The 22,989-nt window shown below is 34.7% G+C and overlaps 1 pseudogene; it reads right to left on the reverse strand.

The window, feature by feature from the left end:
* Positions 1–21,997: 21,997 nt before the first annotated feature.
* Positions 21,998–22,367, reverse strand: LOC110570059 (annotated as a pseudogene).
* Positions 22,368–22,989: the final 622 nt, after the last annotated feature.

A 22,989-nucleotide genomic window follows, 5' to 3' on the forward strand; every position in this document is an offset into this window, starting at 1 on the left:
TTGCAACCAGATTATCCCAAAGTCAAATACATCGAGAGAAAAGGATATTTAATAAAATGTGGGGCTTTTCTATGAAACCCAACTTCTGGTATGTTCAAAAAGTAGATGGCATTGAAACTGTTAGGCATTTAAATTTTTTTTAATGCAATATATTTTAAAATTAAAATTTTGTTCAGAATACAATAGAGAAAGGGAAACAGATACAAAAAGAAACTGTCAGTAAAAGGGCATTTTACATATTATCAAGATATGAATATATTTTTAAAAAGTACTGACTATACCTGAAATATTTAACCTCATTAATTTGTTATAGTTTTTTTTCAGAGTGAAGAGGCTCCAACCATGCACTGTACCTCTAGCAGGTGGCAGGTATTGAGTATTCCCAAATCTGGTCCTTGTTATTTAAGAGAAGAAAAAAGGTAACAGAAATGGACAGATGAGGCAGATAAAAAGCAAACAGTACAGAGTTTAGTATTTTAGTATTACTATTTTTTTTTTAATTTGAATTTACATTCCATATTCTTTTTAAGTCTGTTAGTCCCTTAAGAGCAAACATACTCTCCCCTTTTAGGGTTATCAATCAAAAATATTTACTGAGAAAATATCATAGGCCAGGCTCGATATTCAAGCTGTAATTCTTTCACTATTTGAAATAAGGTTTAACCACAAGGTTTACGTGGAGTTAAAAAGTGACCAAATATTTAAAATGACTCAAACAATATGCTTTGTTTAGTTCAGGTCTGTTAAATATCAAGAGTGGGGATGCCAGCCTTGCATAAGGTCAGCACTTAAATCGGTCAGCTATCTTGTACACATAAATAGCAAAGAGGCAAAGATGACATTTTTAACTAAATGGTCTTGAGAAATCGACGCCTGAGTCCTCTGGAAACAAATCCATAAACACACCCACACACACCAACACAACACCTCTCCGTCTCTCTCTCTCTCTCTGTCTCTCCATCGGTCCTCTCTCTTTCTTCTCTCTTATGTGCCTGCGTGCACGCACGCACGCACCAAGTCATTTTTCAGGAAAAAAAAATTTCTTCAACTAATAATACACACAAATATTGGGGGAAAATAAACACGGGGGAAGATAGCCGGGGGTCTGTTTCAGTGGTAGCAAAAAGTGCCTATATTACTCGGGTCTTCTTAAATAAGATACTTGGGTGAGAAACAAAGACCATGCTGGAAAAGGAGTATAATTTTCACCAACCTTCTCAAAGCAAGGGACAAAACAACCACTGTGGGAGTCCAGATCCATCAGCAGCCTCTCTTACAGTTCACTCATCACGAAACCCTGGATTTAACTAGCGCTGGGTCTCTCCCACTTCAAAGACCGCAGGAAAACCCAGCCCTTCAACAAAAGTCTCCCTTGAGTCTATGTGGACTGTTTTTCTTCTCACTGTTCATCCTGGAGGTTAATTCCCGGGTTCACTGATACAGTGATCTTGAACAACAGACTCTGCAAACCTAAACGCTTATTGGCTGACCTTCTCTCATTCAAAATAAATAGTTATTGTGATTCAAGTTATGGCCTAGGTGTCGATTTTCATAAAAACCTATATTTCAGGAGATGTAACCATTTAACTTAGTTCATATTGGGTCTAAAAGAATACCCTGTAGCAATAGAAAAGGAAAAAGTAGTATTTATAAATGATCGCTGGGTTTCAAGGACTTCTGATCTGTCAGCGTGGCATACATCTTAAGAATCTGTAGTCTGTGTATTCTAAATAGATCACCATAAAATATTTATAATCACTTTTCAAATTCTCTTGGAGATGTCTTGGTGTCAGGAATATAATATTTGTATATTATTGCTTAGTTTTCTCCTGGTTCATTTCCTCTTTTGTATTCTCAGGAAACTTGAATTAAACACTTTTTCCTTTTATCATTTACGCATAATATAAATGACTGATAATTCACCATATGACAGGCACTGTATTAATCTTCACCACATGAAAAAGATGCTACGTTTTACACTGTTGTACAGATGTAGAAACTAGAACATAGAATGGGTAGATTGCCTAAGGGTCCCCCTGCAGGAAAGCTGAAAAGCCAAATTCTCACTCAGCTGCCTGTTCTCTTAACAGTAACTTATTCTACTCACCTGCCAACAAACTCACCCTCATCTATGATCTCTTCTCTGACCTCTTGAACTCGAAATCCTTTGCTGCATCCCGAGATATAGATTGTGTCATTTATTAGAAACATATCATGTCCCATGTAATATTGTCAGTTCTCCAAGTGGACTAAGGGCTTGTAGTGAGCAAATCCCAAATCTTGTGTCATCAAGGATCTAAACCTAATGACATCCATATGACTAAATGCTTAGTAGTTGCTTTGTTTAATAGGGTTTAGAAGGATCAAAACAGGTGTATATAAAGAGTTTTAAAAATATGGCGTTGAATAATAGAGTCATAGCTTTTTAATATCATTACTTCACCTTTCGCACTTGTGCATATAAAGTGGTTACTGTCACACGGAGTTTGAGGAAAATTGAAAGGGTTTATTAATTTTCATCTGATAATGATTATGCAAGTCTATCTATCAAAAGTAGGTATTGATTACAGGCAAATAGGAAGGTTTCCTAAGCCCCAGTCAGCACAGATTGCTGAACAGATGCAGATTCCTTTCCTTGATATGTAGAATAAGAAACATAAATAATTAAGAAGGGAATTATTTTTAACTTTGGAAGTGAAGGACCTCTGTATTACTCTTTCTTTGATGTTAGGAATAAGGACTCCCCACCAAGATGTGTTTTTTCCCTGGCACTAATCATAATATCCTCAAAATTTCCAATTCCAACCACTAGATGTCATGCAGAGACCACAAAGTAGAATATCTTGGCCCTTTTACACTTCAGTCAATAGCAATTTTGTAAGCTTCAATATTTAAGGTGGTTTGGGAGAATTTTAAGCACCAGGCATTAAGAGATGCAGGTCAGTACAATTTTATTTCACAAGACGCACTCACATACTTTCTTTCAAAAGCATATAGGATGAAGAGTGCTACCTAATCCATTACAAAGCCTTATTTCAGGACTCTGAAAAAATAATGCAAGAAGGTTCAAGAGAAAAATTCTACAGTCTCTTTAGAGCAGTAATCATGTCCTTCACACTGATAGGGGAAACCTGGAATTCAAACAACTGGAAAGACAAAGTCATATAATAGGAAAAGAAAATCAAAGGATTTGGACTCAAAGAGCTTTTGGATTAAATACTAGTTTGGCTCTGTGCTAATTGAGAAAATCTGGTATAATACTTATCTTCTGTGAGTGTCTGTTTTCTGGTCTGTACAATGAAAATAATACCTAACAAGCAATGATTGTGAGGATTCAATTAAATACTGTATATCTATCTTTTGGAAGAGTTATTGGCATAATGTAATAAATAAATTTCACCATTAGTCTAATTTAGTGTCATCTTTAAAATGAAAACATGATGTAAAAATATTATAATAGAATTATAAAGCTTATATAAGAAACTTACACTTTAGGAGAGGAGAGGCAAGCATGGTTCACATATTAAAGTCATCAGCGAATTTAATCTTAGAGGGCGGTAGGAGTTCCTCCAGAAGAGGAGAGAGATTCCATTCCATGGGCATGGTACAGGCTTTCCTTGAGAAAGAGAAGCAAGCATCGTTCTTTTGACAAATGGCGAGAGTTTGTTATGCCTGAAATGGGAGTTGATGGTGGATGAGTAGTATATGGGTGATTATGAGAATAGGATTTTTCATTAGACAGAGTGAAAATTATAAAGTTTCATACAAGTCATTTTAAGGAATTTGGACTTTTTTTTTTTAGTATTCCTGTGGTTTTTAAGAACTTTAAGTTAGACGAAATGCAGAATAAGATGCATGCTTAATAAAGATGTCCCTGTTGTCAGTGTATAAATTGTATTGGAGGGGTTTAAATTTAATTGGTTATAACAATGGGTTAGTGTCTAAAATAAGACAGTGTCAATGTGATAAATAGATGGAGTAGATTCAAAAGAATCACACAGATTAAAGGTTACAGGAAACAAAGAAAAGAATTTGATACAGAATTCAATGTTTTTCCTTGAGGAGTGAGAGAAATATTAACTCAGATGGTGGGAAAAAAGGAGACTCTACCAGTTTAAGGGTGAACAGGATCTGACGTCTTAATCCATTAGGTTATTGTCATTACATGTCTGGATCTCAGAGAAGAGTTATTGATTGGGGAGTTAGCAACTTACAAATGAGATTGAAGCCACCAAAGGAGATTAGGTTGTTTAAAAAGAACATTAGATTGAAAATAACATCTGGCTTTAGGCACAGGAACATTTTAGAAATTAGTAAGTGAAAGAGGAGAAAGAGTCTCAAAGAAAACTGGGTTTATAAACAAAAAAATAATTTCAAGATCATTTTTTGATTATTTAGAATTGGATAAGCCTGTATTAGTGGGAAGGGAGAGTAAGGAAGATGGGAAAAAGGGGAAATTGATCATAACATTTCTCAGGGAGGTCAAAGGAGAGGAGATCCAGCCCCAGACAGGGCTAATGGGCAAGATAAAGGGTCTCTCCCAACATATAATTAAAAATATGGACAATAATAAACCATAATAAGTGTAAGGAAGGCCAACAAACTTTGTGAAAGGAAAAAAATCCCACCCAAACCAGTTTTGAATTTTTATAAAAGAGAAAATTTAAAAAAGAAATCATAGCCTTTATTACTGAGAACTATACCAGACATAAAAACCTCTAGCACATAATATGTATAAGATGTATATATGTAAAACATGTATACATATATAAATATATAACATGATATATATATATAACTTTTTTGAAAAATAAAATAATAAAGAGTTTCTCCTGTTCATACAGTCTGCTTACATCAATAAATCCTGCAGTTAAGTTATAAGAGAGGGGCCTGTTTTTCTTAAATATAACACTCTGACAATACAGCTTATTTTTAAAAACTGGGTTAACTTTTTCTATGAAAAGATATTAAAAGTAATTTTTTATGTTAAAATAATTTTGAATTCTCTATACTTAAAAATGATGTTGAGATTACTGCTGTAGAGAACTAAATTGAAATATTAACTATGACATTGAAATAATACATTCTTCTAATTAGTGCTTTAAAACATGAAATATTTAGACACTTTATATTTTAATGCGTTTAATATGAAGATATTGCAATTTGTGACATACTATGTAGAGTAGGGTTAAGGAATTATTTAAGAATGAAAGAGAAAAGTATGAAGAAAATTAGTATTTTAGCAGTAAAGGGGAATTTTAGGGTAGGCAAATTACTTTTTAAGCCTTCAAACTTTCTTAGTTTTCTAGACTCTTTCCAAATCATAAACACATTTGATGGTTTTTATAACTCATTGAAGTAACCGAACTGTTTGATAGGATTGTTTACAATGCCCATATTGACCACATATTTTTTAGCAATCTCTTATGCTTCCAAAGGTATATGTTTGCACATTAAATTCCTGTTAATAAAGATTTTTGTGACCACTTCTTGAAAAGAGGAAAGGAAGGCAGAGAAAACTGATTTTATTTCTACTCAGAGCTTGATTTCAAATATGCACACCCCAACTACGTAATCCTGTACACAAGGATCTCATTGTTTATTTTCATAGTTGCTGCTTTATTTAAAATTTTGTCTCTAAAGTTTATATTTGGCAAGGCCAATAATGAAAATAAGCTGGTTTATATTTTTCTTATTCCAAGGTGTGCATGTGTATATATGTGTGTATGTTTTAATTTCTTGTGGCTTATCCAGATGAAGGTATCAGTCTTAGGGACATGGCAACCCATGTGGGAGTGTTTATATACAGTGGGGTGGGGAAGATGAACTATGTCCAAATTCTAATTTAGAGCACTTTCACCTTGGTAATGTTAAAACTGTATGACTCTTTTCAATTTCTCTACTCCCCCTTTTTCTCCTACGCTCTTGCTCAGAAAAACATTTAAGTTCAACTCAGGTGCATTTATTAATAAAGTCCTTCAATTTCAAATTTTTGAGTCATTGGAAGCAAAGCCCATGTCCTTATAAATTTCCACAATAAAACATTTACCTTTATAAGCTGTGTGTATCTACATGGTGTTGTTATTATTAGGAAAAAAAAAGAGAGAGAGAGCATTTGGTAACTATGGCAACAGAGATGTTTCAAAAGAAATACGAACTCTTTTTCCTTGAAGAAAAGAGATATTTTCCCTGACTGGCAACCTAGGGATCCAAGTTTAGAAAAGAACAGAATTTTTTTTAAGGGTCACTCTTTTAGTCTTTTTTAAAAAAATTGTTCCCCAGTCACATCTGACAAAATAAAAGATTTAATTTGCGGCTGCAAAAATAAAATGTTCAAATTTGCCCACATCTGGTCCACATGAGGCAAACAACCATGGTTGATTCCCATTTATCTAAAATTTAAGCAATGGTAATGCTCAAAAACAGAATTTCTTTTTTTCCTTATTCTTTTATCTCTAAAAGATACAAGAAAAGTGAATATTCTTATTCCAGAGATTTATTGCAGAAAGTCACTTCAACTGTAAATCATTCCATAATGATTCAGCTTAATTTCTAAGCCAATAGTTTTAAATAAACTATTTTTACTACAAAGATTCTGAGATGGTCTATGACTAGGAATTATCTAGATCAGACTTATTTTTGTTTGTTATAATTTTATGGTTGAGTTTGCATTGTTAACATATGAAGACTTTGAAAATGATGATAGTAAGTGTGGTCTGCTTCCAGCCATCATCCTATAAGAGGAGATCTCATTGTGGGCTCAGGGAGGGAGGTGAACACACTGAAGTTGGTGACATCAGGATGGTGTCAGTTGCAAGGGAGACCTTAAATAGGACAAAAGAAGAAAACTGAAACAAAAAGGAGTCAGAGACAGGACAAAAATATTCCATCGATATACAATAAGACATTAGATCTTAGTATGTGTCTGTGTGGATAATATCCAGAGTTAGTGGACACATCCAAGTACAGTCTGGTATCAGTGAGTACAGAGGTGAGATAAGGAAAGTGGGGGCTGATGCCAATCAATAACTGGATGGGATTCCTATGACGCTTTTAAAGGTCTGATCTTTTGAATATATCACAGAATGTATAAAACATTAAATTCATTAGAATGTTTCATTCACATAAAACACCTATTTTCTACCCCTTGTAGATACACTAAATTTTAATGTATGTAAGTATAAATCGTTGAACACACACAGGCACATGCACAGAGATGAACTGCCTTCTAGGTATAGCTTCTGCTTGCAAGAAAGTAAGAACCAAATTTTGTCTTCATGTCTCTTCTCCAACTGAATTAAAGTTGATGAAACTCAATGCTATTTGCTATCATGATAGCTTTTGCATAATATTCTGTTACGCACAAAAGCAAAACATTGAATATAAAGGTAGTGTATCATTCTCTCCAATAGGTTGAAGACTCTCTTTTTTTTTTTTAAGATTTTATTTATTTATTTGAGAGAGACAGAGAGAGAGAGAGCATGTGTGCACAAGTGGGGTGGGGGGGAGCAGAGGGAGAGGGAGAGGCAGACTCCCCGCTAAGCAGAAAGCCAAATGCCGGCTGAATCCCAGGACCCTGAGATCATGACCTGAGCCAAAGGCAGATGCTTAACCAACTGTGTCTTAATGTGTATATTATCTTCCTCTGATCTTCTTTGTAAGATAGTTTACTTTTCCCTCCTCAGAGGGGGATGGATAGATGAACAGATAGATGGCTAGATAGATAAAAGATAAATAGACATAGAACTCTGATATTACAATAGAAACTCCTGGGGCGCCTGGGTGGCTCAGTTGGTTGAGCGACTGCCTTCGGCTCAGGTCATGATCCTGGAGTCCCGGGATCGAGTCCCGCATCGGGCTCCCTGCTCGGCGGGGAGTCTGCTTCTCCCTCTGACCCTCCCTCCTCTCGTGTGCTCTCTGTCTCTCTCATTCTCTCTGTCTCAAATAAATAAATAAATAAAAATCTTAAAAAAACAAAAAAACAAAAAAAACAATAGAAACTCCTGAACAAGATTGGACTGGTCCATGTAGTGTTTTACTTGGAAATGGTTAATTGCCAAATTTTTTTTTTTAAAAGAGAGCAAACCCATCATACACACATACCTATGTGTGTATACTGTGTGTGTGTGTATATATATATATAATATATTTATATACATATATATACTGATTAGAATTATTCACACTATTAATAACTGTTTCTTTTTTTCCCCTTTCTGGTTCTTTTTGTGTCTTCTAATCAAGTCCCTACCATTCTTTGAGTCATCTTGGTGCGATGTCTACCAGGGAAGCATCTATCTGTTTTCTAAATCTTTGCCTTAAGTCTTGCTTCTTCTTACAAAAAAGTAAAGATAAAGTTTGTTTCATGCCTTTTCTCCAACTAAATTAAAGGTGATGGAACTCTATGTTATTTGATATCATGATAGTTTTTACATAACTTCCTGGTCTCAGTTGGAAAATAACAAACAATGAAGTACAGAGGTGGTGTATCATTCCCTCCAATAAGTATAAGGTTGTGTTTAAAAAAAAATTGTGTTTTAATGTATATCGTATTTTCTTTCAAGTCTTATTTATAAGGTGATGAGTGAAATCATATGGCATTTGTCTTTTTCAGTTTGACTTAACTTTGCTTAGCATAATTCCCTCTAGGTTCATCCATGTTGTCTCAAATGGCATGATCTCAACCTTTTTTATGGCTGCATAATGTTCCACTGTAAATATCTATAGGATATTTCCCTTATCCATTAGTCTATCAGTGGACACTTAGGTTGCTTTCACATCTTGACTATTGTAAAAAATGCTGCAATAAACATAAGGGTGTATATATATATATATATATATATATATATATATATATATCTTTTCAAATTAGTGTTTTCATTTTCTTTGGGTAAATACCCAATAGTGGAATTATTGGATCATATGGTATTTTTATTTTTAATTTCTTGAGGAACCTCCATACTGTTTTCCACAGTGGCCACACAAATTTACATTCCCACCAACAGAGTATGAAGGTTCGTTTTTTCCCACATGTTGTCAACACTTGTAATTTCTTTCCTTTTTGACTTTAGCCATTCTAAGAGGCATAAGGTGATATCTCATTGTGGTTTTGATTTGCATTTCATTGATGATTCATGATGTTGAGCATCCTTTCCGTGTCTGTTGCCATCTGTATGTCTTCTTTGGGAAAATGTCTATTCAGGTCCTTTGCCCAGTTTTTAATTTGATCGTGGCGGGGGGGTGGTGTTGAGTTTTTGTTGTTGTTGTTTTTAATACCAACAATATCAGAACAGTTCTTACTGCCCTGTAGCCTATTTTATACTTTGATGTATCATTATGCCCATCTTAGAAATAAAGAAACTGAAGAAAAATATTTTGTATGAATTTCTCACCACACAGCTTACAACTGGCAGAGCTAGAATTTTAGAATCCCAGCTGTCTGATTGAAGAGCTAGTGCTCTTACATACTAAATTCTCACTGACACTGAAGAAGTTTGTTCTTACATATTTAATTGTAGATATGTAATTAATGGGTAAAACTGGATCAAAGTAAGCATGACTGAATTTGATAATAATTATAATTTGCCACTGAAAATTTAATTCAGTTCAACTACTATATCCATTAAATCACATTTTTAAAACTTCTAATGAAATATAAAAACAAGATATGAATTCTCTTGTCCACTTGAGGGTTGCCTGAATAGGAGAAATAGTTGATTTAAGTTTGATAATCTATTCAAGAAATAAAACACCCATACTTAATACTAAGTATTAATGTAAGTGACCGACCATTTGATCAGCTTCAATATCTGAATAAAGGTATATTGAGAGCCTGAAGATAATTATTTTCTTTAAGCTGAATGTATAAAAGTAATAGATGCTTCCCCCAAAGCAAATACAGTAATTCCTTTACTGTATATATATTTAATTCAGGGAAAATGAATAATTTTTAAATAAACTTTATTTTTAGAATAGTTTTAAAGTTATAAAAAAATTGTGAAGATAATACAGGGAATTTGCATTCACACCACATCCAATTTCCTCTATTATTAACAACTTAAATTAAATAAAATCCATAATTTTTTGAGATTTCTTCATTTTTTCTCATCTAATTTCCTTTTTATTTCACAGATCCCATTCAGGATATGACATTACATTTACTTGTCATGGTTCCTTGGGGTGCACCTTGGCTATGGAGGTTTCTCGGACTTTCCTTGCTTTTGATGACCTTGACAGTTTTGAAGACCACTTAGGTGTTTTTGTAAAATCCTCTTCTATTGAAATTTATCTCATGTTATTCTCATGATTTGACTAGCTATGGATTTTTGGAAGGAAGAATAAAGGGTTAAAGTGTCATTTTTCATTGCATTACATCAAGGGGAAGATCAACATGACTTTTCACTATAGATATTGACCCTGAACACCTGGATGAGGTCGTTTTTCAGGTTTCTGTACTACAAGTTATTCTATTACCTCTTCCCATACTGCTCTGTTGGGAAGGAAGTCATTATGTGTAACCCACACTTAAGGAGTGGGGAGTTAGATTATAAAATGTTGAGGGAACATTTGGACGTCTTGAAATGAGAGATGTATCTTTTCTCCACTAATTTATTTATTCAATTATTTATTTGTATCAATATGGTCTTATGGGTATTTATTTGAAATTTTGTTTTCTCATCCAATACTACTTTATTTGTTGTTCAAATTTGGAGTTTGGTCACTGGGAGCTGTTTTGTTGGCTTCTGTGAGCTTTGCCATACCCTTTCCAATATGGATTTTTTGTTTTGCTTTGTTTTGTGTTAGTACTTTCCTTCTCTCACTACAAAATGTTCCAGCTTCACTTGTATATTTCCTGCCAAAGCTACAGTTTCTTTTATTGGAGAATGGTATTAGAAACCAAGATCTAGTTCTTTGGAGTGTTTATTACGACTCGAGTGTCCTTACTTCTATGCCCTTTCAGGTTGCAGAGCAAAGAAATGTATGTTTGTATACTAACCTATCTGTATATACATATCTATAAATATTTCTGTATGTAACATTTATATTTATAATAAGCTATTCATGAGATCATACTGATGTCTCCAACCTCAGTGCATTACCACTTGAATCAATCCAGTCTTTTTCCCTTGCATATCTTTAAAGTATCACTCAATAGTGAGAAACCTAGTTCCCAACATCTGCAACCCATTTACTTAATTGTTCAGTTCCAATATGCATACCTATCACAGCAGAATTGTTAACCCGCTCCTCCTACATGGGAAACAATCTTATCAACTAGAATATGTGCCTATGAGACAAACAGAATTCACTGTTTCCAAAGGTCTTTAGGTTAGTACATTTTCCTCCTCTCTGACCCCTGCAATAATAATACAAACATATGACATATTTGTAATGCAGTTAGATTTTTTTTTTTCTGTCATAGTCATCATATTCTATCCTGGGAGCCTCAAACTACTACATGATTTTTAAAAAATTTGCTGCATTGAAGTTGACTTTTTGTTCTGCGAAGTTCTATGAATTTTGACAAATGCATAATGTCATGTATCCACTATTACGGTATCATACCATATAGTTTTTTTTTTTTTTTAAGATTTTATTTATTGGGGCATCTGGGTGGTTCAGTTGGTTAAGCATCTGCCTTCGGTTCAGGTCATGATCCCAGGGTCCTGGGATTTAGCCCCACATCGGGCTCCCTCTTCAGTGGGACATCTGCTTCTCCCTCTCCATTTGTCTCTGGCCCCCCCCTTGTGCTCTCTTTCTCAAATAGATAAATAAAATCTTTATTTTGTGACAAATTAGTTGACTATATTTGTGTAGGCCTATTTCTGGGCTCTACATTCTGCTCCATTGATCTCTGTGTCTACTCGCTAGTCAATACCACACTGTCTTGACACTCCAGCTTTCTTTGGATTGATGACATGATATATCTTTCTCCATATTTTTACATTTAACCCAAATCTATATGCTTAAAATGGGTTTCTTATAGACAGTGTATAAGTCGGTCCTCTTTATGCGCTATGACTATGTCTTAGTTTGCATTTAATGTGATTACTGATACATATGGATTGATATCTACCACGTTTGTAACTGTTTTCTTTCTGATGCATGTGGTCTTTGTTTCTTTTTATGCCCCTTACTACTTTCTTTGGTTTTACGTGAATATTTTGTATGATTCCATTTGATCTCCTCCCTTGGCATATCAATTATACTTCTTTTTAACAATGTTAAACAGCTCTAGAGTTTTGGACATGGATTTTTAACTACCCATGTCCACCTTCAAATAACACAATATAGCTTCAGATGTAATGTAAGTACCTTACAACAGAATTTTACCAATTCTTCTCTCTTATCCCTTATGACATTGCTATCATTCATTTTGCATATCCGTATGTCAAAACACCTCACATAATATTGTTACTTTAAAGGCAGATAGGTATCTTTTAATTGATTAAGAATCAGCAAAATTATCCCAAACAGGCCCTCCCAACAAAAAACAAAACAAAACAAAAAAGAATAGGCAAAACAAAAAAATCTTTTACCTTTATTTATTCTCTGACTCTTCCATTTTTATGCAGATTTGAGTTTCTGACTATATTTGGTTTCTATTGCTGTTATGATGAATTAACATTAACTTAATGTCTTAAAACAATGTGAATTTATTATCCTATAGTCCTGGAAGTTAGAAGTCCAAAATTTGTCTTAGAGGGTAAAATTAAGGTAAAGGAGAGCTGAATTTCTTTTAGAGGTTCTAGGTGAGAACACAGTTACTATTAGCTGTCTGCATTCCTTTCCTGATGTCTACATCCCTCCAAACTTGCTTCCTTCATCACATCTTCTTTTCTGACTCTTGACTCCCTTTTTTCCTTATAAGGGCCCATGTGATTAGATTTATCCCACAGAGTTAGTCCAGAATAATCACCTCACTTAGAAATTCCTAATCCAATGTGCAAAATGTCTTTTGTATGAAAGGAAACATATTCATCAGTGATTAAGACTAGACATCTTTGAAGAACCATTGTTCTTTCTATCATTGTCTCCTGGCCCCCAAAGATTCACATCCATTACACATGCAAAATGCATTCACTCCATTCAAACATCCCCAAGAGTTTCAACAAAATACACCATTAACTTAAGGCTCAAAATTTCACCTAAGTCTTGTCAGCTCAAAGTCTCATATCTCATGTATGAGACAAGGTATCTTTTAAGTCATGTATGAATTAGGCTGTGGATATGATCCATCTTGAGGCCAAAATCTGCTCCATTTGTAAATCTGTAAAAAACAGAAGATGTGTTATCTACTATCAAAATACTATAATTGGGTAGGCATAATATACCTGTTACAGACATCTCCTTCGAAAAAGGGAGAAAATGGAAGGAAAATGAAGTCACTGGTCTTAAGACATTTCAGAATCTAGGTGGGAAAACATTAGGTTTCAAGGCCTGGGAATAAACGTCTCTGGGATTGTGGTTGTGTCTGCTGGGATCAGGGTTCCATCCTCTCTGCTCAAAGCTCTGCCCTCTGGGCTCAGATTTTCACCCTCAAAATCAACCTTGTTTTGTTTGTTTGTTTGTTTGTTTTGTTTTTCTTATTTATGTTTTTGTTGTTTTTTTTTTCCTGAAGAATAAAACATGTTTGCCGCTGAATCATTTTATCATCCTGTTTTCTGCCTGTAGAATTTTAAGAATCCAAAGCTTTCTCCCACTTCATATTCTTTCTGTCTCTTTCAGGTCAAGGTGCTAGTGTTTCTGTTGATACAAAATTATCAAGAACCTTGTGAATCTCTTTTATATGTAATGAGAATTTACTGGAGAAGGGGCTCCTACAAAGATCTTTACTAGAGAGTCCCATCTCTATCTCTAGCTTCTGCTGAGATGGCTGACTATATCTATGGGGTACATGCTAAATCTTCTCAAAGTACCTTTGTGTTTCAGGCAGGGTGCTCTGAACGTTTCACCTCTCTGAGGTGTTAGAAAAATGTCGTCCAGCTACATTTTCAGCTTTTTCTCTTGATCACGATTTCTTGACAGGGATATTCTTAATTTTGACTTCTTTTCCTGTCTAGCATGCTCATGACTTCTCAAATTACTCTTTTCGTGTATCAATTCTTTCCCCAATTTGGGTCTTTGGGCATTTAACTTGATAAGTTGTAAGGAGAAATCAGACCAGACTCTCAACACTTTCTTGGAAGTATCCTCAGCCAAATATCTAATTTTATCACTTATGAATTTTTCTTTCTACACAGCTTTAGGATACAATTCATTCAAGTTTTCTGCCACTATATAACAAAGATCCCCTCTCTTCCAGCTTCTAATAAAATGTTTCTTCTTTCCTCCTGAGCCCTCACCAGTAGCTCATAATATCCATATTTCTACCAACAGTTTGTTTATGATGATGTGAGTATTCTCTTAGAAAATACAGGTTTCCTTTATCATGCCTTTCACTTTCTTCTAAGTGTTCACTAGTGGAGTCATTAGCATTCATATTTATACTAACAGTCTGTCCAAGGCTATCTAGGCTTTTCAAATTGTGTTTCTTAAAATTCTTCTTGCCTTTTCCCATTGCTCAATCCCAAGCCACTTCTTTTTTTTAAACTTAATTTTATTATGTTATGTTAATCACCATACATTACATCATTAGTTTTTGAGGTAGTGTTCCATGATTCATTGTTTGCAAATAACACCCAGTGCTCCATGCACAACGTGCCCTCTTTAATACGCATCACCAGGCTAATCCATCCCCCCACCCCCCTCCCCTCTAGAACCCTCAGTTTGTTTCTCAGAGTCCATAGTCTCTCATGGTTCGTCTCCCCCTCTGATTTCCCCCCCTTCATTTTTCCCTTCTTACTATCTTCTTTTTTTTTTTTTTAACGTATAATGTATTGTTTCAGAGGTACAGGTCTGTGATTCAACAGTCTTACACAATTCACAGTGCTAACCATAGCACATACCCTCCCCAATGTCTATCACCCAGCCACTCCATCCCTCCCACCCCCCACCACTCCAGTAACCCTCAGTTTGTTTCTTCTGTATAAGTATTTATTATAGCAGCACTCCTTTCCAGGTACCAAAAATCTGTATTAGATTCCTATTGCTGCTGTAACAAATTATCAGAAACTTAGTGGCTAGTAAGTATTTATTGTCTTCCTTTTTGTTATTTTTACTTAAAATGGAAAGCTATATATGGTAAGATAATATTAAATGTGTCATTTCTCTTACTGCTTTGGATAATAGAAATTTAAAATGTATCTTATGGGGCAAAATCAATGTTCCAGCAGAGATGTATTCTTTCCGAAAGCTCTAGGTGAGGACTTATTCCCTCTTTCTCCCAGCTTCTGGAGCTTGTCCTCATTCCTTGGCTTGTGGCTGTATCACTATGACTTCTGTCCCTTTTGTTACATCTTCTTCTCAAATTCCTCCATTTCCTTCTTTTTCTGATATTGGCCTTTGTGATTACATTAGGCCCACCCAAATAATCTAGGAAAAAGTACCTCCATCCCAAAATTCTTATTTTAATCACATGTGAAAAGTCCCTTTTGTATGTAAGATAACATATTTATTGACTTGGGAGATTAGGATGTGGACCTTTTTAGAGGTCCATTGTTTTGCTTGGCACACCAACCTATATCAGTTTCCTTCTCCCTGAACTTCTTTATTTTCTTAAAGATTTTATTTATTTATTTGACAGAGAGAGACACAGCGAGAGAGGGAACACAAGAAGGGGGAGTGGAAGAGGGAGAGCAGGCTCCCCATTGAGCAGAGAAGCAGACATGGGGCTCAATCCCAGGACCCTGGGATCATGACCTGAGCCAAAGGCAGCCACTTGACTGGCTCAATCATAGTTATTTAAAATTTCCTGTATAATAATGCCACCCAGACGCCCCTAAAGAATTGTTTTTGTATGTTTGTTTTAACTTTCCTTGCAGGACAGGTCTGCTGATGATGGCTTTCCTCAGTTTTTATTTGTCTGAAAAAGTCTTATTTCCCTTACTTTTGAAAAATAATTTCATTGGATATACAATTTAAAGTTGGGAGTTTTTTCCTTCAATACTTTAAATATTTTACTCTGCTTTTTCTTGCTTACAAGGTTTCTGATGAGAAGTCTGCTATCATTCTTATTCTTGTTTCTCTATAGTTCAGGGTTTTTTTTTTTTTCTCTTTCAAGATTTTCTTTTTATCTTTGCCTTTTCTGATGTTGGAATATGATTTTTCTATATACTTTTAAAAATATTTATTTTTCTTTTGTTCTCTGTGCCCCTTGGTTCTATGGTTTGGTGTCTGTCACTAATTTTGGAAAATTCTTGGCTATCATTACTTCAAATATTTCTTCTGCTCCATTCTTTCTTCTCCCTCTGGTATTCCGTGTATGTGTATGCTACATTTTTTCAAAACTACCTCCTAGTTCTTATATGGTCTGTTTTCTTTTTCATTATTTTCTCTCTGAGTTTCAGTTTTTGAAGTTTCTATTGACATATATTCAAATCTACTAATTATTTTCTCCACCTTGTTCAGTCTAGAGTTTGCCAATGGCACTCTTTACTTCTGGTGTATAGTTTTTTATTTTTCTTATTTTCCTTTAGTCCTTTCTTATGGTTTCCAACATTCTGCTTACATTACCCATCTTTTCTGCATGTTGTTTACTTTGTCCATTAACTATTCACATATTAATCATAGTTATTTAAAATTTCCTGTATAATAATTCCAAAATCTGTATAATATGATTATGCTCCTGATTCTTGTTTTGTCTCCTCAGACTGGAATTCTTACCTTTACAATTCCTTGCAATTTTTTTTTAAGCCAGGATGATGTATTGCATAATGAGAGCTGAAATAAAAGTCAGTTAGTGTGAAGTTTTATCTGATCAGAATTTAGTCTTTTAATGCTTTCTCTAGCTATAGGTACAAAGGCTTCCAATTCCTCTAGTGACTTTATCTTGTATGTCTTATTTGTTGCTTGAAGTTTCCACTAAGAAACCCTCCTCATATGAAAGTCTGTGTCTTTCAGCTCTTTCAACTGTAATTCTCTGTAATTTTACTGGGAACTTGTTTTTCTGGATGTCAATTATAGGAGAGAGGAAGCTCTTCATAATCTTATGATGCATCTTAGTTGTTCTAGTGAGTCAAGTTTGTGTTCCTGGGCTGTGACCTTTATTATAGCTTCATACTTGTTTCTCCCTCTTTCGTGAGACAGGATGGGTAAATGGGGGTTGGAGATGGACAAATGTCATTTTCCTAGATGGAATAACTCTTTGGGTAAAGTCTTTTTCCCTGGAGAGTGGGTTTTTTCTATGGTAAATGCTCTAGGCATTTTTCAAAATGGTCATTTTTACCCTTCTTTCAGCTAGAGCTACCAAGAAACCTTTCTTGACTCTTCAATGTGAGAACACAGTGGGATTCCTGGAGGTAAAACCCATGAAACCCATCTCCCTGAGACTGTGACTTTCAGTAGTTTCTCACTCAGCCAGTGCCCAAACTTCAGCCATTCATCAAAATGATTATTTAGATGTTCCTACTAGTTTATGTCTTCTGTTACTTCTGCTCCAAGTAAGCAGATGCCTGCTGTTGATTCCCTGCATTTGTCTGTCTCCTCAAATGTCAGGGTGACAGCTTGTCCTGTGACCTCAATTTTCTGATGGGTCCCAGAAAAGTCATTTATTTTTGGTTTGTTTAGCTTTTTTAAATTGTTATAATAGTGGAAGTGAGAAAAAAATTAAATGTCTCAGAATATAGACCAAACTGGCATTGATAGAATATATTGGGCATAAATGTAGCAAACAATTAGTGTATAGGCTGTAGTGACTTAAGTAATTTAAAAATGAACTTTAAAAGGGGAATTTTTGCTGTTTATATTTTTCTCTAGTACACAATGAATAATTCTCTGGCAGACTTTTGACCTAGCTTCATTTATCAGGCAGTTCTATGCTCTTAGGAGTTTTTGAGTTTTTAATGCATTTTTAATTATATATTTTGATAAATATTCCTGAGGGCAGTGGAAAGAGAAAACTTAGTGGGGAAAAAAAATTCTTATAAGGAAGTTAATAATTAAAGTTATTTCTATGTGAGTTGTTATAGTATTGACATCTAGATATTCAGAATTTGTCTTCACCCTATCCATGGTCCAGAGATCAAATTCTCAAACCAAGACACTGATACTTCAGTTGAGAATTTCCCTATGTTACAGGCTTTTAGGCTACAAGAATGTGGCTAGGATACCCACCGTCACTCCTCAAATGAAGTCTTAAGGACAAGTCTAACAGGCCTCAGGTAAGTTGGAAGAAGTATCAACAAAAAAATGCCTACCCTATGCCAGGACAAGTAAAATACCTTAAAACACACACACACACACACACACACATGAAACAAACATGGAAAGTATGCAAAAACACTAGAGCAGAAATAAAGACAGGCATAAAACAGAAAGGATGGAAAAATTTGTTCTAGAAGAAAGTATAACTCAAAGAAAAAAACAGAAGAAAGTTTCCCACATAAGTTTCATGCTAAAGACAATGTAATTTTAATGAGGAAACACTTCAATATGACATGATTAAGTGTGAATGAGCTGAAAGGAGAGATTGTAGAATTAAGTAAGCAGAGGACCAAATGACACCATTACAGAGATGACTAAATAGAAGTCATAGGAACAGTTTAGATAGTGTGGAAAATAAAATTAGTGATAGAAGAAAGCCATGAACTAGTCTCAGTGAAATGACAGGGTAGATGCAAAGAAATCAAAGACATTAAAGTTCATGGCATATAGGAAATGTTGATCTAAAATAAAGATAAATGTTTCACTGAAGGGAAAACCCAACAAATGGAATTAAAACATAATTATATAATAGTAGAAAATATTTCTGAAATTAAAAATAGTACCCACAAATCAAAAGCACACTGTTTTCAAGAAATTCATTAGAGGAACCTATTTCATGGCATTCTGGTAAAGTGATTGAATTTCAAGGATAAAGAAAGAATTCATTAGGTATTCAAGAAATTACAAAGGGAATAAATTGGGTTGGCCTCAAATACCTCCGTGGAAAAATGAAGTGCCAGGAGATAATAGAACAATATTTACAAAATTTTAAGCGAAAAGCATGTCTTAACAATATTGTAACCAGGCAAGTTATTATCCAAGTACAAAATGCAATACTGGCCTACTTAATCATGAAAAAACGCAGAGAATATATTAGCCCTGATCCCATCTTAGAATGAAATTACGTAAGAGGCTAATGAAGAAACCATTATAAAGAACTGAACAGTGAAGCTTGAATCCATGTATACAAAAAATAGAGTAAATATGTACATTATACATAAATAATCTATATTTATTTATACATAAAATAGAGAGAAATTTTTTTTAGAAGGTAAATGAATCAATCCATCAATAAAAAGGTAATATATTAAAAAGAATAAAAGTTATTTTAGAGTAATATTCCCTAATACAGTTTTTAAGTTTCCCTAGTGCATAGTATGGAACGTAGCAGAGTTAAAAAGTTCCGTTAGGAATTTAAAATTTTTGTTAAAAATGCAGTAATTCTTTATAATCTGAAGCAAGGAAAATTTAGCAATAGAAAGTACCTAATTTTATGAAATATAGAACATCAGTGGAATTTATTGGCACACTTGGGTTTTAGGAAAAATCTGGTATAAAGATTCTAAGGTTCTTAGATGGTTTAGAAAAAAACAGTAGCAAAGCTCTTATGGTCTCAGAACTGTTTGTGTCAATTGGCCATTGAAGTTTAATAGTAAAAGACTGGTTAAAAATAACAATGCATTGTAAAACCTTCAGAAGGAAAGGAGAATGTTTTGTGGACCATTTGTGTGTGTGTGTGTGTGTGTGTGGCAGTTTTAAGTTATTAGTTTTTAAAATCAGTACTTTTTAATGGAAACAACTTGACCAAAAATCTGTTACAGAATTTTGAGACCCATTAAAACAAAAGTTTAATGAGAAAAAAAAAAAAAAGAATACTTAAAACTATGTGGTTAGCATTTTACCCACAGGCCAAGGCATTAATTCAGTGGTTATTTATTTGGAGCACAAAGATGCAAGGTCCTATGCTAAGCCTTTTGACATTCTCTGTTTTCCAAAACATGAAATTCACATTGTACTATAGGACTTGCACCTATATGGTTTCAAACCAGGGCATCCTGTTCAGTTCCTTAAAGTTCTCACAGGTATCATGTACTGTGAAATTCCCATGAAGTCTAAATACCTTTTTGGTGTAGTGTTTTGGCCAAGTAGCAAAAAAGGTAGAATGTGAGTTGTACTTGGGTGCGTTGTTGGGTTTGAGGAAGCAGAGGTGAGGGTGAATGTATTATAAATTTGGAAAACAGTATAGTAAAGGCACAATGGAAGAAAAAAGTAGACTAGTTAAAGTGCTACCGTGAGGAGTTCATGAAAGAAGCAGTAGAATGTAATAGTGGAAAAGTAGGTGGAATTGGGTCCAGTTGTCAAGGGTCTTCAGTGACTATACCTGGTTTCAATTTTTTTTAGTACTGGAGCATAGTCACTGCAGATTTTAAGTGTTTGTATAGGCTCAAAGGAAGATAATGGTTTTGTGAAGATTGATCTACTGGCTTTGGATGAAGTTCATAAATAAATGCCTTTATTAATTAATTCAGAGTCCAGATATAACTATGTCCATGAAGAGAGAGTTGTTTTCCACCATTCACTGGGTTTCCTAAAAAGAAACAGACTTACCTTTTCATTTTCTTTATGAAGCACATTAATGTTTAAATTTTATTGTCAAATTATTGAATACTTTTCAGATTTTTCCCATTCCTTTTATAACTCAAAAGTTCTTTTCCATCTCTACATTAGTTCAGTATTCATTTACACACTTTCTATGTTCCTGCTAATATCTAATTGTGCTTAGTTCTCTAATCCGTCAGGAATATATTTTATTAAATGTTTTATTTTTTATTTTATTTTATTTTTAATTTTGCTAAGTGTTTTTAAACAAGGATATATTTATATGGCTTTTGTAACATACTTAGTGAATATGCCTATTTTTCCACATATACTTTATTGTTATTATTATTTTTTAGGAAGGGGTAAGTTCTGAATATTATCTTGTTTTAAATATAATTTAATTATACTTACATAACTTGATTTTTAATAGTGGCTGTGTTTCACAACTGGCCTGAAATGAAATTCTATCAATTTTTTAATAATTGGCTCTGCTGAGCCAGTATAAGCCAGCTCCAACATACACATTGCCCCTAAGCCAGTAGGGCATTAGGATTGTAGTGTCCACCTTATGCCACTGGCCAAAGGGAGACAGCCCTGGAGGTGCTGCTGGTTTATTACTGCATTTTCTTTTGGAATGTTTGGGAGGAAGCAGGGAAGGAATCTTTAGGCAGACTGCCATCAAGTTTCACTTCCTGGTCTTCTCTCTTCCTTATCTGCATGGAGACTCAGAAGTTGAAAGATTGACTCAAAGGAGAAAAGAAGCAGGAAAGGCTTCAGTGCGAAAGGAACAGAGCCAAAGCTCTGGACAGGACAGGGGGGAGCTGAGGTTGAAAGCCTCTGCCTCTCTGGCCCTCTGTTCTCATCCTTCGGCTGGAGAGAGCAAAGTGGGCTGGGGAAAAGATGCCTTTTATTGGTCTAACCAGCAAAACTAGTAGTAGGCTCCAGTAGAGCTCCCTTATCTGTCCTGGATTGCATCTTCCCTCTCCTGGGAGTTCGTGACTCACCCCTGGCTCTGCTCAGGATGCAGGGGTGGCAAGCAGAGCCAGGACAGAAAAATAGAGTTGGAATCAAAAGGTATCAAGGTGACACAGAAAACATGGGGTTGGAATCAAAAGGTATCAGGGTGACATAGAAATGGAATCATAGAGAAAAATAGAGTTGGAATCAAAAGGTATCAGGTTGACATAGAAAACACAGGGTTCCAGATCATTCAAATAAAGTGTCCATCATGACAAAAGAGAGGACATTTCACCACACAGTCCCTTCTGCCCTTGCCAGGAATGGGAAGGGGCAGGAAACTTCCACTAAATGTTTCCTACTGTGCCCTTCTTACCATCACCACCTCCTGGATTTTGTCCTCAGCTTCCTTCACACTCCACTCCAGGTAGAATTTTTTCTGTTCCAATTCTTTAATTTTTTTCTTCTGCTATTTTCTGTTTCTCTAACAGCTGATTACAAATTACCTCCTTGGACTGAAGAATAAACATTCATCCTACACCTTCATACTTGTTAGTCTCATCCACCAAAGTCATAATCTCTGTATCTGCAAGATGTGCATGCTTTTTCGTTCTGTTTAGCTGTTCTATTTGTAGGTCTTTCAGCTTCACCTTCTGTTAAGTGTCAATAACTTTGTCTTGAAGTTTTGTGAAGGCCTTCTTCAACTTCAGATCCATGGGAGCCACCATCTTGGTTCACTCAGTGCCCTTGCACAGTGGGAGAAAGCCAGAAAGGACTATCTTTATTATTTATTATACATTTTTATATGGGAAGATCTATTTCCAATACATACTTTCTTTCCAACTATCTCACTGATGGCTTTGTGTTGTATTTTCTCTCTACTTCTCCACCATGCACTGGGCTATACTTACTGGTTTCCTTGTTTGTATGCTTAAATACTTTCCTACTCATAGTGAGATTCCTGGACCAGTAGTATCAGCATCTCCTGGGGACTTATTAGAAAATTGACTCTTAGAGCCCAGTCTGACTAACTCAATTAAAATCTGCATTTTATAGAAGTCCCCCCTATAAATGGAGTGAACATTAAAATTTTAGAAGCACTACTTTACTAGATGACAGCTCTTTGAGAGAAAAGATTATGCATCTTGTTTATCATCATTATCTTCATCTCTTTGGGCAATGACTGGTATAAGTATTTGCTCAATAAGTATTGAGTGAATAAATTAATTAGGTATTTTAATAATATATATAATAAGATATCTGTGCATTATTACTTAGAAACATAATTCTAATGAAGTAAGGACAATTTTGAGAGGCTATGTGAGATTATATAAATGCTTATAGTAAAAA

This window comes from Neomonachus schauinslandi, chromosome 1 (genome assembly GCF_002201575.2).
Source record: "Neomonachus schauinslandi chromosome 1, ASM220157v2, whole genome shotgun sequence".
NCBI classification, from domain to species: Eukaryota; Metazoa; Chordata; class Mammalia; order Carnivora; family Phocidae; genus Neomonachus; species Neomonachus schauinslandi.